Source organism: Hibiscus syriacus, unplaced genomic scaffold (genome assembly GCF_006381635.1).
Source record: "Hibiscus syriacus cultivar Baekdansim isolate YM2019G1 unplaced genomic scaffold, ASM638163v2 tig00110015_pilon, whole genome shotgun sequence".
In the NCBI taxonomy this organism is placed as follows: domain Eukaryota; kingdom Viridiplantae; phylum Streptophyta; class Magnoliopsida; order Malvales; family Malvaceae; genus Hibiscus; species Hibiscus syriacus.
Window position 1 is genome coordinate 415,828 of NW_024062564.1, and position 12,124 is coordinate 427,951.

At 34.0% G+C, this 12,124-nt stretch overlaps 1 pseudogene; it reads right to left on the minus strand.

Annotated features, from left to right (window-relative positions):
• Positions 1-9,488: 9,488 nt before the first annotated feature.
• On the minus strand, positions 9,489-11,852 carry LOC120212749 (annotated as a pseudogene).
• Positions 11,853-12,124: the final 272 nt, after the last annotated feature.

Consider the following 12,124-nt stretch of genomic DNA (forward strand, 5'->3'; position numbering starts at 1 on the left):
AATTAAAGAAGAATGTTGGAGCACATCCGGATGCTAAAACACCAAAAGAAGCATGGGGACACTTTTGTTACACTCTTTCAAAGAAGAATGATACAAGATTGCAAATTCTTGAGATTTTACTATCGATGGCGCAACGTGACATGACGATGCTCAATACTTGCACAAGGTAAAGTCGATGCCATGAGATTTCGGAGTTAGATCCGACAGCTCCTATTGGGGAAACTATGATAAGTGAATAATTATTCATGGTTTGAGACCTGAATATTGAGGGTTTATTGCCGCTGTACAGGGATAGCCAATACAACCATCGCTTGTTGAGTTCGAAAATTTGCTTACAGGTCAATAAGCCATGTCCAAGCAAATGGGATGAGTTTCGCTGAAGAGTGAAGAGGAAACACTCTACACCAGCAAAAACAGAGGCACTTTCAAGTGGTATACTAGCAGTGGATCTAAAAAGAATGGTGGCAAGGTGAAAAGTTACCAAGGAAAGTAGGGCTCTCATTCAAGGGGAGCTTCCAAGAATCGCAGTAATAGTAGAAAGTTTGATGGCAAGTGCTACAACTGCGGGAAGATGGGCCATATGGCAAAAGACTGTTGGACCAAGAAAAAGTCTGTTGAAATTAATACTTCTACTTCCAGCTCAAAGGAGAATAGTGAAGATGGTTGGGATGCTAAAGCGTTATTCGCTATGGAGGAAGAAGAATTAGCTCTCACTATAACAAAACCAGAACGAATTGAGTACAGAATGTTTGGATCGTATATTCAGTCTGCTCAAACCATATGACGGGTGACAAACAGAAGTTGCAAAACCTGTCTGAGTACAAGAGAGGTCGTTTGGTAGTGACAGCTGACAACTTAAGATTACCGATAACTCACATCGGTAAGATGATAGTTACGCCTCGATATAATTCTAACCAGGTGCAACTTCAAGATGTTTACCATGTCCCAGGAATGAAGAAATTTACTATTGTGGTTCAATTGACATCATCAGGCTATTATGTCTTATTTGGTACCCAAGACATGAAGGTTTATCTGACCTCAAAATCTCAAAAAACACCGATAATAGAGGGGCGATGTTTGGAGTCAATCTACGTGATGTCAGCAGAGTCTGCATATGTAGACAAGACAAGAAAAAATGAGACATTAGATTTATGGCACATGCGGTTAGGTCACGTTAGCTATTCCAAGCTAAGTGTGATGGTGAAAGAAGTCGATGCTTAAGGGGCTTCCTCAACTAGACGTGAGAAAGTTCTCTCATACCTAAGGGAATGTCGAATACGTAATCAGTACACTTGTGCCAACACGCCACAACAGAATGGTATAGCGGAAAGAAAAAATCGGCATCTTACAGAAATTTGTCGAAGTATGCTATATGCAAAGAATGTACTTGGGAGGTTTTGGGCTGAAGCAATGAGGACTGCATCCTTTGTGATCAACTGACTTCCTCAACCAAGGTTAGAATTTGTTCACCCTTTGAGAAACTATGGAACATGAAACCTATAGTTAGCTACTTTCGAGTATTTGGTTGTGTATGTTATGTGTTTGTTCCTGATCATTTACGGAGCAAGTTTGACAAGAAAACTGTTAGATGAAACTTTATGGGATACGATAGCCAGAGAAAGGGGTGGAAATGTTGTGATCCAATGAATAGAAGATGCTACACTCACGAAATGTGGTATTTGATTATCATCTTCTTGGTGGTCCTCAGAGAAGGAGATTTTGTCAGATTCGAGAGAATTTGGAGACAAACTGCAACAAAAGATGGGGGAGCATACTGTTCAACTCCAAAAAAGTTCAGATGAATCAGTAGATCCAAATGGTGATGATGTCGAATAAAGAATGACTCAGAATCCTTGGGAAAATGGCATGTATCAAAAAAAACAAAGAAGGTGGACCTAGTGAAACAGAAGAATCAATTCCATAATCTTAACTCCGAATGTCAACAATAATATGAAGGAAAATCCCAAATATGCAATGCAACTATAATTGAAGAAGCAACAGAGCCTAAGACGTTCGAAGAAGCATCGCAGAGTTCTAAGTGGATGATAGATATGAAAGAAGAGATCGATGCACTTCAGCAAAATCAAACTTGGGATCTTGTGCCAAAGACAAAAGATGTGAAACCCGTATCTTGCAAATGGGTTTACAAGATAAAGCACCGTCCAGATGGGTCAATCGAGAGGTACAAGGCACGATTGGTAGCTCGTGGTTTCTCTCAATAGTATGGACTACACTATGATGAAATATTTAGTCCAGTTGCAAAACTTACAACTATACGAGTCCTACTTGCACTTGCAGCCAACAAAGACTAGAATTTGTGGCAGATGGATGTCAAGAATGTTTTTCTTCATAGAGAGCTAGATCGAGAGATCTACATGACCCAACCAATGGGTTTTCAGAGCCAAGATCTTCCTGAATATGTGTGTAAGCTGCGAAAAGCACTCTACAGATTGAAACAAGCACTAGGGCGTGGTATGGTAAGATTGCTGAATTTTTAACAAAAAGTGGTTACTCAGTAACACCTGCATATTCTAGCTTGTTTGACAAAACCAATGAAGGTGAGCTAGTTATAGTGCTAGTGTACGTGGATGACTTAATCATAACCAGTGATGATGAGGTAGAAATTCTTCAGACAAAGGAGAATTTATCAGTTCGTTTACAGATGAAGGAACTTGGACAACTTAAGCACTTCCTTGGTCTAGAGGTTGATCGCACACACGAAGGAATATTTCTGTGTCAACAGAAATATGCCAAAGATTTGTTGAAGAGGTTTGGAATGCTTGAATGCAATTCAATTTTACGCCAATAGAACCAAATGCCAAAATGTGTGCAAATGAAGGAAAAGATTTAGAATATGCGACAATGTATCGACAATTGGTAGGTAGTCTGATCTACTTAACCTTGACTCGAACTGCCATTTTTATGCAGTTGGTGTGATGATTCGGTATATGCAAAATCCAAAAAAGTCTCATTTGGAAGCAGTTCGACAAATACTGAGATATATGAAGAGTACAATTGACTATGGTCTTTTGTACAAGAAAGGTGAAGACTGCAAGTTAGTTAGTTATTGTGATGCTGATTTTGCAAGAGATCATGACACCAGGAGATCAACAACTGGGTATGTGTTTAGCTTGGCTCCGGGACAATTTCTTGGTGTAACAAGAGACAACCAATGGTATCATTGTGAAGCTGAGTATCGAGCAACAAAAATGGCAGGTCAAGAGAGTACATGATTGATACAGTTGATGAATAATCTACATCAACCAGTAGACTATGTAGTTCCATTGTACTATGACAATCAATCGGCAATTCGTTTAGCAGAGAATCCAGTCTTTCATGCAAGAACTAAACATGTTGAAGTGCACTATCACTTCATCAGAGAAAAAGTGCTGCAATAAGAAATCGAGATGAAACAGATCAAGACGGATGATCAAGTTGCAGACGTGTTCACAAAAAGTTTGAGTTCAAGCAAGTTCAAAATATTTCACTGTCAGTTCGGCACAGCAAAAATAGTGAGAGTTAGGTTGAGGAGGAGTGTTGAAATCAACCCCAGCCCATTACAAAGCACAACCTACCCAATCCATTTTATCTAAGGCAACACAATGAAAGTTTCTCAATTAAATGGAGTAGGTGGAGTAGGTGGCAATAATGAATGACTATCAATTTAATGGAGTAGGTAGTAAGTGGCAATGTATGACTAACAATTAATGGAGTAGGTGGAGTATGTGGTAATATATGGCTAGGAATATTTTTCAATTTAATATTTGTATGGTGTAGGTTGCATGGTGAGGACTATAAATACCCCTTTGCATTTGAGTTATGAATCATCGAAAAATTTGAGTGTAGTGTCTTGAGTATAAGTTGTGAGCTTTCTATTGAGTGTTTATTTCTCTTCAAATTGTGAGTGGTCTTTGGAAAGTGTTGTAGTGACTTTTATTGTGGGTATAATACATGTAATTTGTTTACTTATTTGAGTCCAATATTAGTAAGGTTAGAGTATACTCTAAATTTTACTCAACATGGGGCCTAGTCTAATAGAGTTTCTAATTTTTGTGTCAAAATATTAAAAAGAATTTATTATTATTGAATATAAATGGCGGTAGGATCAGACGTGAAATTGTAATTTAAAACATATTTTAACGCCACTTACATAAAATGTCTACTCTTGTTTGAGAACAAATATACAAAAGTCGCCTAATATAAACACAATAAATTTAAAAAGTAAAACATGAAAATTTGATTTATTGATAATGGACTGAGCCAATGAGACTGGTTCGGGTTAGCATACAATGGAAGATTTGGTACTATGTTGCCAACTTGCCATTGAGAGAAACTGGTGGTGGCTGCGCCATGTACTCTTCTTTAATGCATGAACCTAATTACTCTAATGTTGTATTGGTTGAATTTTTATTTTATACCTTGTTAATGGTAGAAATAAGATTGTGATTATTTTGTGGCAGCTTACTCCGTTCGTAAATGATTATTTAACAAACGGAAAAAGGAAACTAAATGAGTTAGAGGAGATGGTGAATAATCTTCAGTAAGATATTTAATGAGTTGAGCAATTCGTGAGAAGTTTGAATTCGATTTGGTAAAAATTTGATTTGAATTGAATCAATTCGAACTTGAACTTGACTATACCTTAGTGAAACTGACATTGATTTGCAGTAAAATTGCCAAATATTACTAGAAATCACAAAAACAACCTTTTGCACTTATTACATTTATTACAGTTTTACAAAACTAGAAATGACCGTTCAGCTCAGTTGGTAGAGCACAAGGTTCTTAAACTTGAGGTCGTGGATCGAGTCCCATGGAGGGCATTTCATAATTTAAAGGTCTCCCACGGAAGTTGCTCTCAACCTAGTGTTGGGGCATACTATATTACCTCCCCTTATCCCAATACATAGGGAACAAGACAGTCATTTTTTTTTTACAAAACCAGAAAAGGGAAAAGAGGTGAAAAGCCCTCAATTTGTTTTCCTGCAATTCTTCCTGATTTGGCCGCTTGTTCCAGTGAGTGGGCTAAGGTTTCCCATCTTCACCATGGCATTAGCAAAATCCGTCGCAAAAATTCCCGAATTGGAACTATAAGCATTAACCTGAGCATCCGTGGAACCCCCACTAAACAGCTTCTGATCAGAGTGTAACTGCTGATTTAATGGTGGAAAGTGCTTGTGGGCAGCTTGTTGCATAGAAGGTAGAGGATAATTGGGCAGACGCCAGATTTATCACATGCAATAAAAACAATCCCAATAGGAATTTGAACCTTCTAAAAGGTGGACAACTTTTGGAAGTCATAGATAAATCAAAGAGAAAAATGATAATGAAAAAAAATAAGTATAGCAAAGCAAGACTTCCAAGTGTAGAGCTGGTTAGTGGGTGATATATGAAGTTTAGGGATTCCTCTATTTATAGAGCTCTGCCTTGGAGACGAGGGATTAATTGTTTTCAAGTAAGAATGGTTAATTTGGAATACAGCTGCAGTCATTAAATTGAATATTCAAACAATATGTAAGAATCGGATAATATTGAAAGCAATCATATTGTTTTTTAAGGCCTAAGGACTACTTTTGTATATCCAATTTATCATTTTGCATTTATATTTTTTATATCAATTTAGCTCTCGAAGTTGCTTAGGGTATTTCCTAACCTTTAAAGTCCGTTTTGACTAACAGAACCATTAGTCTTCTACATTTGTCGCGCCAACAATTTCCACATAAGTCAATATTATCGTGGCTTGTTGATGACATGAAATTTATTAGAAAATAATAATAGAATATTTAATAAATACAATGGTAGAAAAAGTCTCCAAAAAATAATAAAATTTTGAGAATTTTTTAACTGTTGTGTTTAAATATTTTAACATAATTCTTTATTCATAGACGCAGGAAAACAGTTTCTGTTAGTCAAAATGACCAACAAATTTCAATGGCTAAATTGATGCAAAAAATCATATGAGTGAAAATGCTAAATTACGTCTATTATAGAGACAAAAGTAGCCCTTAAATTTTTTTAAGGCATAATGCAAAACAACATTAACGTTTGACAGAATTATCAAATTTCCCCTTATTGTTTTTAGAACATTTGACACCTTAAGTTTCATTCTGTATAAAAAAAACATCCCTGTTGGATGAAAATCATTAGTCAACTAATGGTTAACGCTTGGAGCTGATTCAACAAGAACATGTGGATAGAGATGCTGATATGGCATGTCCATATCATAGTAGATGATGATATGGCATGTCTATGTTGACGTGACATGTCCACGTGTGGTGCCACGTCAGTAAATTTTTTAAAATTAATTATAAATAAATAATTTTAATAAATTAATAGCAATCAGATGTTACCACGTGAACAGTGAAAGTCTCCAAATATGTGGAGGGAGATACTGACATGAAATTTATTAGAAAATAAATAATAGAATACTTAAAATATTTACTAAATACAATGATAGAAAAAGTCTCCAAAATAAATAATAAAATTTTGAGAATTTTTTAACTGTTGTATTTAGTAAATATTTTAACCTAATTCTTTAATTCATAAAACGTATAAGACTCACAGTTCTGTTAATCAAAATAACCAACAAATTCAATGGTTAAATTGATGCAAAAAATCATATAAGAGAAAATACTAAATTAGGTCTATTATAGTTTAACTTTTTTAAGACATAATGCAACAAAATACCCTTAACGTTTGACAGAATTGTCAAATTTGCCCTTATTTTTTTTATAAAATAATTAATTTTAATAAACTTATAGCACAATAAGATGTTACACGTGAACAAATGAAAGTATATATCAATGGGATTTGATCCTGGGGTCTGATGGATGAAAAGCTCTATGCCTAACCACCATGCTAAATTTCTTAGATGATAAAATATAACTAATAGTTTTATTTAGAGTATGTTGTAGTTATCAAAACCATTAAGAACACAATTGGGCCAGCACTGTTCTTTTTTTTAATTGAGTTAAATTTACATTGACGTATAAAATTTTAATAAATAAAAATATTATAATATAAAAATTGATCAATTTAATATTTATTTTAAGTTTACTTTTTTATAAAATTTAAATTATAAAAATTTCTCAACATGTAAATTTGTTATTTAAAAAATAAAATTTTATCATATAAAATTTTATTTTTTATTTAAAATATTATCGATAAAATTTTATTTTTTATTTAAAATATTATCGTATAAAATTTTAATTAATATTAAATTTATAAATTTGAAAAAAAATAAAACAATTTAATATTTTATTTTAAGTTTACTTTTTATTAAATTTAAATGATGTTTAGAGATAAAGTCATTAATAGATATCATATATTTGTCCAACGTTGGTTTGCTGAGAAGCATGCCAGCATGTGATATATGTTGCATGATATCTAGTATTGTTAATAATTTAACTGATTAAGTCAATGAGAGTTGCCTTATATCCATTAAGTAATATTAATCATTGCTAGGTGCATAGTCATTTGTTCATGACATGCTCATAATTGAAGTTGCTAATTATTCTTCCAATCCATTTAATTTTTGATCTTCTACTCCCACAACGGTGCAACATTGGTTGATATCTTTAGAACTGAATTTTATTCCTAAATCTTTCAGCACAGTGTTCTCTGTGGGTTCGACACTCGTAGCTATCTAAGCTACCACTTTATTACTTGAATACGATAATGTATGTTGCACTTTGTTGTAGCATTATTTTAGCATCAAGTTTTTGGTGCTATTGTAGTTTTGTAGTTTTGTTGATTTATGTCCCATAGTGACAACGAGCTAGAAACTTTTGATCCGAAATAGAACGAACATTTCATTGTCGTAGGAGAGAAGTTGTTAGGAATCAACCAAACATGAATGTTGGAAAAGGTAACAATGTTCAACTTCCATTACAACTTGAAAGTGGCGATGAAATGCCAGATGGAGTTGGAGTCAACCACAACAACAATATTACAACATAGATGATCGTAATCAGCCTATTCGGGAGCATGTTGTGCCAACAGTAGACGATCTAATCCTGGTATTGTGCGACCAACAATTCATATTGCCAATTTCAAGCTGAAATTGATGATGTTTCAAACGTTACAATCCATGGGTAATATAGTTTCATTCACTGAAGATCCTTGAGCACACCTTCGAGCATTTATAGAAGTGTGCAACTCATTTGTTCAACAAGGAGTCCCTGAAGAATATGATTGGGGATTACATATATTAAATTAATTTAAATGTATGATCAAATTGATGAAATGTGTAAATAAGGATTAAATGTGTAAATAATAAGGATTAAATATGTAATTATACCAATTTTATTAACTTCCAAGTCAACACTTTGTTAAATGTGAACAACAAGTGGCTTGATTGAATACATTTAAATAATTGAATGACCTGATTGACAAATTTCAAAATAGTGATTAAAACGAAAAGAGGCAATAGTTAGGGGATAAATGTTACAATTTACCAAATAGAATATGTGAATAAAAATTTTCTTTTGGGTTGATTTATTATTCACTTATAAAACGGAATAATCAACTTATGCTTATTATGAAAGATACACATTAAGTTTGTGTTTAGAAACTATAATCCTCTCGGGTTAACTTATATAAGATTTATGAATCTTTTAATGTATGATATAATAATGAAAAAATAAAAAAAAGAAATAAAGGTGAATTCAAGGTAAAAATTCACAAGGAGCATTTTGTAGTCGAATAATAAATTTAAGTTAAAAACCTACAATTGTAATTCGAATATCGAAAAGACTGCAGACTTGATGCATTGATCGCCATTCCCCTTAAAATACGGTTTATTGACAAGTGATGGAATGTTACAAGAGATGATAATAGGGTAGGTAATGTTATTGTGATCTTTTATTGTCCATGGTTATCTTTTTGAGTTGAGATATAATTGGCATGTCATAGAGAGAGTTCACAATGCTTGTAAGTATATTGTTAAGACTTTAGTCTCGTTAGTGACAGAGCTATAGAGGGATGACCAGTATAGTTGTTCTAATACACTATTGACAGTGATGGAGGAACTTCTAGATCTGTATGTCAAAAGGGCACAATTGTACTATTATTGAAATTATATTGTATGCATGTTGATATGTTATTCGTAATATGTGTTTAATGATGATGTTTGATCCATCTTAATTATGACTTTTGAAAGTTACGATACATGAAGTCTATGTATGGTATGAATATGGTAAAATGATATAGTATCACCATACGGTCAACAAAGTAAATGAGTTCATAAGTTTATGCACATGATATGAACGAAATACAAGGTACATGTTGTAAGTATGATATAACATTAAATGGGTACGAGTGAATAAAAAATGCTTATACATTTAATATGCTTTGATTTATGAACGGCAGCGATCAAAATAGTACACAGTTCACTAAAAAAAATTCAAACAGGAGGAATAAAAATGGCTTATTTCAAAGCAATTGGAACAAATTTTATCAAATAATTTCATGAAACAATTACTTAGTATTTAATAATTCACCGTTCTGCAGTTGGTGCGAATTTGTAAAATCATGGACTTTGCAAAATCATTCCAAAACACGTGAGGGTACAATCTGTAAGTATTGACGAGATCGTCAGTGGAGCCACCCTGAAAAGCGCTTGATCCGAAATGAGTAAACCCCTTTGCTTCACGAGGTTGTTGAAATACGCATTGTCAAAGCGTGCAGGCGATGGGTCTAAAGGAGTAAGATTAGTGTCTCCTCCAGTGCGTGGACAGGTCGCTCTTCTATTTTCCGCAAACACAGGGTCGATGTTCGTTGCATTATAAATTCGGTTTCTAAAGGTAAAACATTGTGCAAAACCAATGGTATGGCCACCGGAGAGAGCTACCAGATCTCTCTCGTTTAGACCTTGATTCTTGAAGTTGTTGATTAATGCAGGAAGATCCATGAATGGAGCTGGGAGGTCGGTATCGGCTTGCGTTCGACTCGCTGTCGTCGAATCTCTCCGACCAAGTAGCACTTTCCATGACGGCCCTCCAAGCTGCACACACATGTATACATTTTCATTAGCAAAATGCATGAAATTTAACGAAGTTTTGATAATTAGAAGGGTGAATGATGGCCAATACGCACTGCAACTACAGAATCTCGAGCTGCAACAGCTAGTATATCAGCACAAGAAACCACCGGCCATCCACAAATCTTGTCGACCTCAGCCTTAATTTCGTCGATCACTTCGAATCCTCGAGCAGAATTTTGATTGGGGCGAGAGGTTTTTTCACTGTCAATGGTTGGGCGAGTTTTGGGTGGATTTTTCAAGGTGGTGGTGTTGCTTATATATAGTGGTAACCAGTGGGATTATTTTAATGATTTGGTAATGATGGAATTGGCCATTTCGACAGGTTCTTACAAGTTAACCTTAACCTCTTCAATTTTCTCATACTGCCTCAACTAGTTTTAAATTCATTAATTGTTTGCTCTTGAACGAAGCAAAAGAAAAAAAAGTCACATCTTTACTGTTTAATTTAAGCTACGCGCATTTGCCAATATTACTAGGTCAAAATTTATAATTCATCACCCTACTTCGTTCAATTTGGTCAGTTAATCTTTACATCGTGTTTTCTGTTAATATCATGGATTTTACTTACAAGAATCTTACATGTTAATATTAACTTTTTATATTGTTTTTTTTTTGGAATTCATTGATCGATATGCGTATGAATTTTTTAGATTTTAAAATAATAATTTAAAATTTTATTAAAAATCATAAAATAAAATAAAAATCTATTTTAAAGGCTTTTGGAAAGTAAAATTTTGTGTATATGTAAAAAATCAAAAAAGCTCTATGTAACCGTTTATATAAATAGATTTCTTGTAATTTTAGGTTCTATAATCCTTAATTTTCTCATTATACAACAATTAATGTACATGGACAAGTTCTACAAGTTAAGTATACAGATTAATTATTGGTTTTGACCGCTTAACAATTCAACTCTTTGTTTTTTAGAATTTGTCAAGAATGAAATTTGAGCACATGCTAATAAATGGTAATGCCAGATTATACCTAATCTCAATTTTTTTTTTTAAATTTATATGTTTAACTAAGTGAAGCAAATGTGTCATCCGAATATATATCTCTTATATATAAGAATGATCAAAGGGATATATAAATAATTACATCTCCTAAAAATTAAGCAAATGTGTCATTCAATTGTGCCGTTTAAGCAATATATTTCCTTCAAAATGCTAAAAAAAAAAAAGCAAATTGTAAATTTTGGGCCTTGGGTTGAGTATGGGTCCATCTCCTTATCTACATGTTTCGGCTTGACCATACCTTAAGAGATTCATGGCTTTTTTTTTTTTTTTTGCTTTCAAAAAATACTAATAATTATGTAAATAAAGCGGTGTACCTTTTCAAGACTAAAGATATTTTGGAAGATGCAGATAGATGGATCCAATGATTTCAATGAATAAGATATTTAACGAACACGTGTAACTGTCACATGAAAGTTTCCCTCGGGGCCTCGCGCTTCCGTTCTCGTGGCAGACCAGAAACCGGACTTCCATATTCAGTAATCTCATCGGTATTCTCTAGTAAGCAGTAATCTCTCTCCTCAACAATCTCTTCCCTCCAACCGTCATATACTATCATACACATACGTTGGTATTTATTGGTCATTTTAAGGTCAAAAATCACCTCCAACATCTCTCTGAGCACTTGTTGCACTAGTCATGAAATGAGTGAAAACTGGCTCATTGACAGTGTCTGCATTAATCATAGGACACATGACAAAGAGTTGTTTAAAGAATTGAAGAGTACCGAGTCGAAGAAGGTCAGAATTGGGAACGGTGAATTCATTGTTGTCAAAGGAAAAAGGGACTGTAGCCATTGCAAGTTGTTCAGGTACCAAGCTTATTACCGACTTCCTTTATGTACATGATCTTGTTCAAAATCTGCTTAACGTCGGTTAATTAGTAGACAAGGGATTCAAAGTGAAATTAATGGAGTAGCCAAGTGTGATAAAGGATGCTACAAGATAGAAAATGTTCAAAGTTTAGATGGCAGGGAGAAGTTTTTCACTCAATTCAATGCTGGAAGAGTAATCGGTTTATCTAGCCAAAGAAAGCCTCACAATGTTGTGGCACAAAAAACTCAGACAAT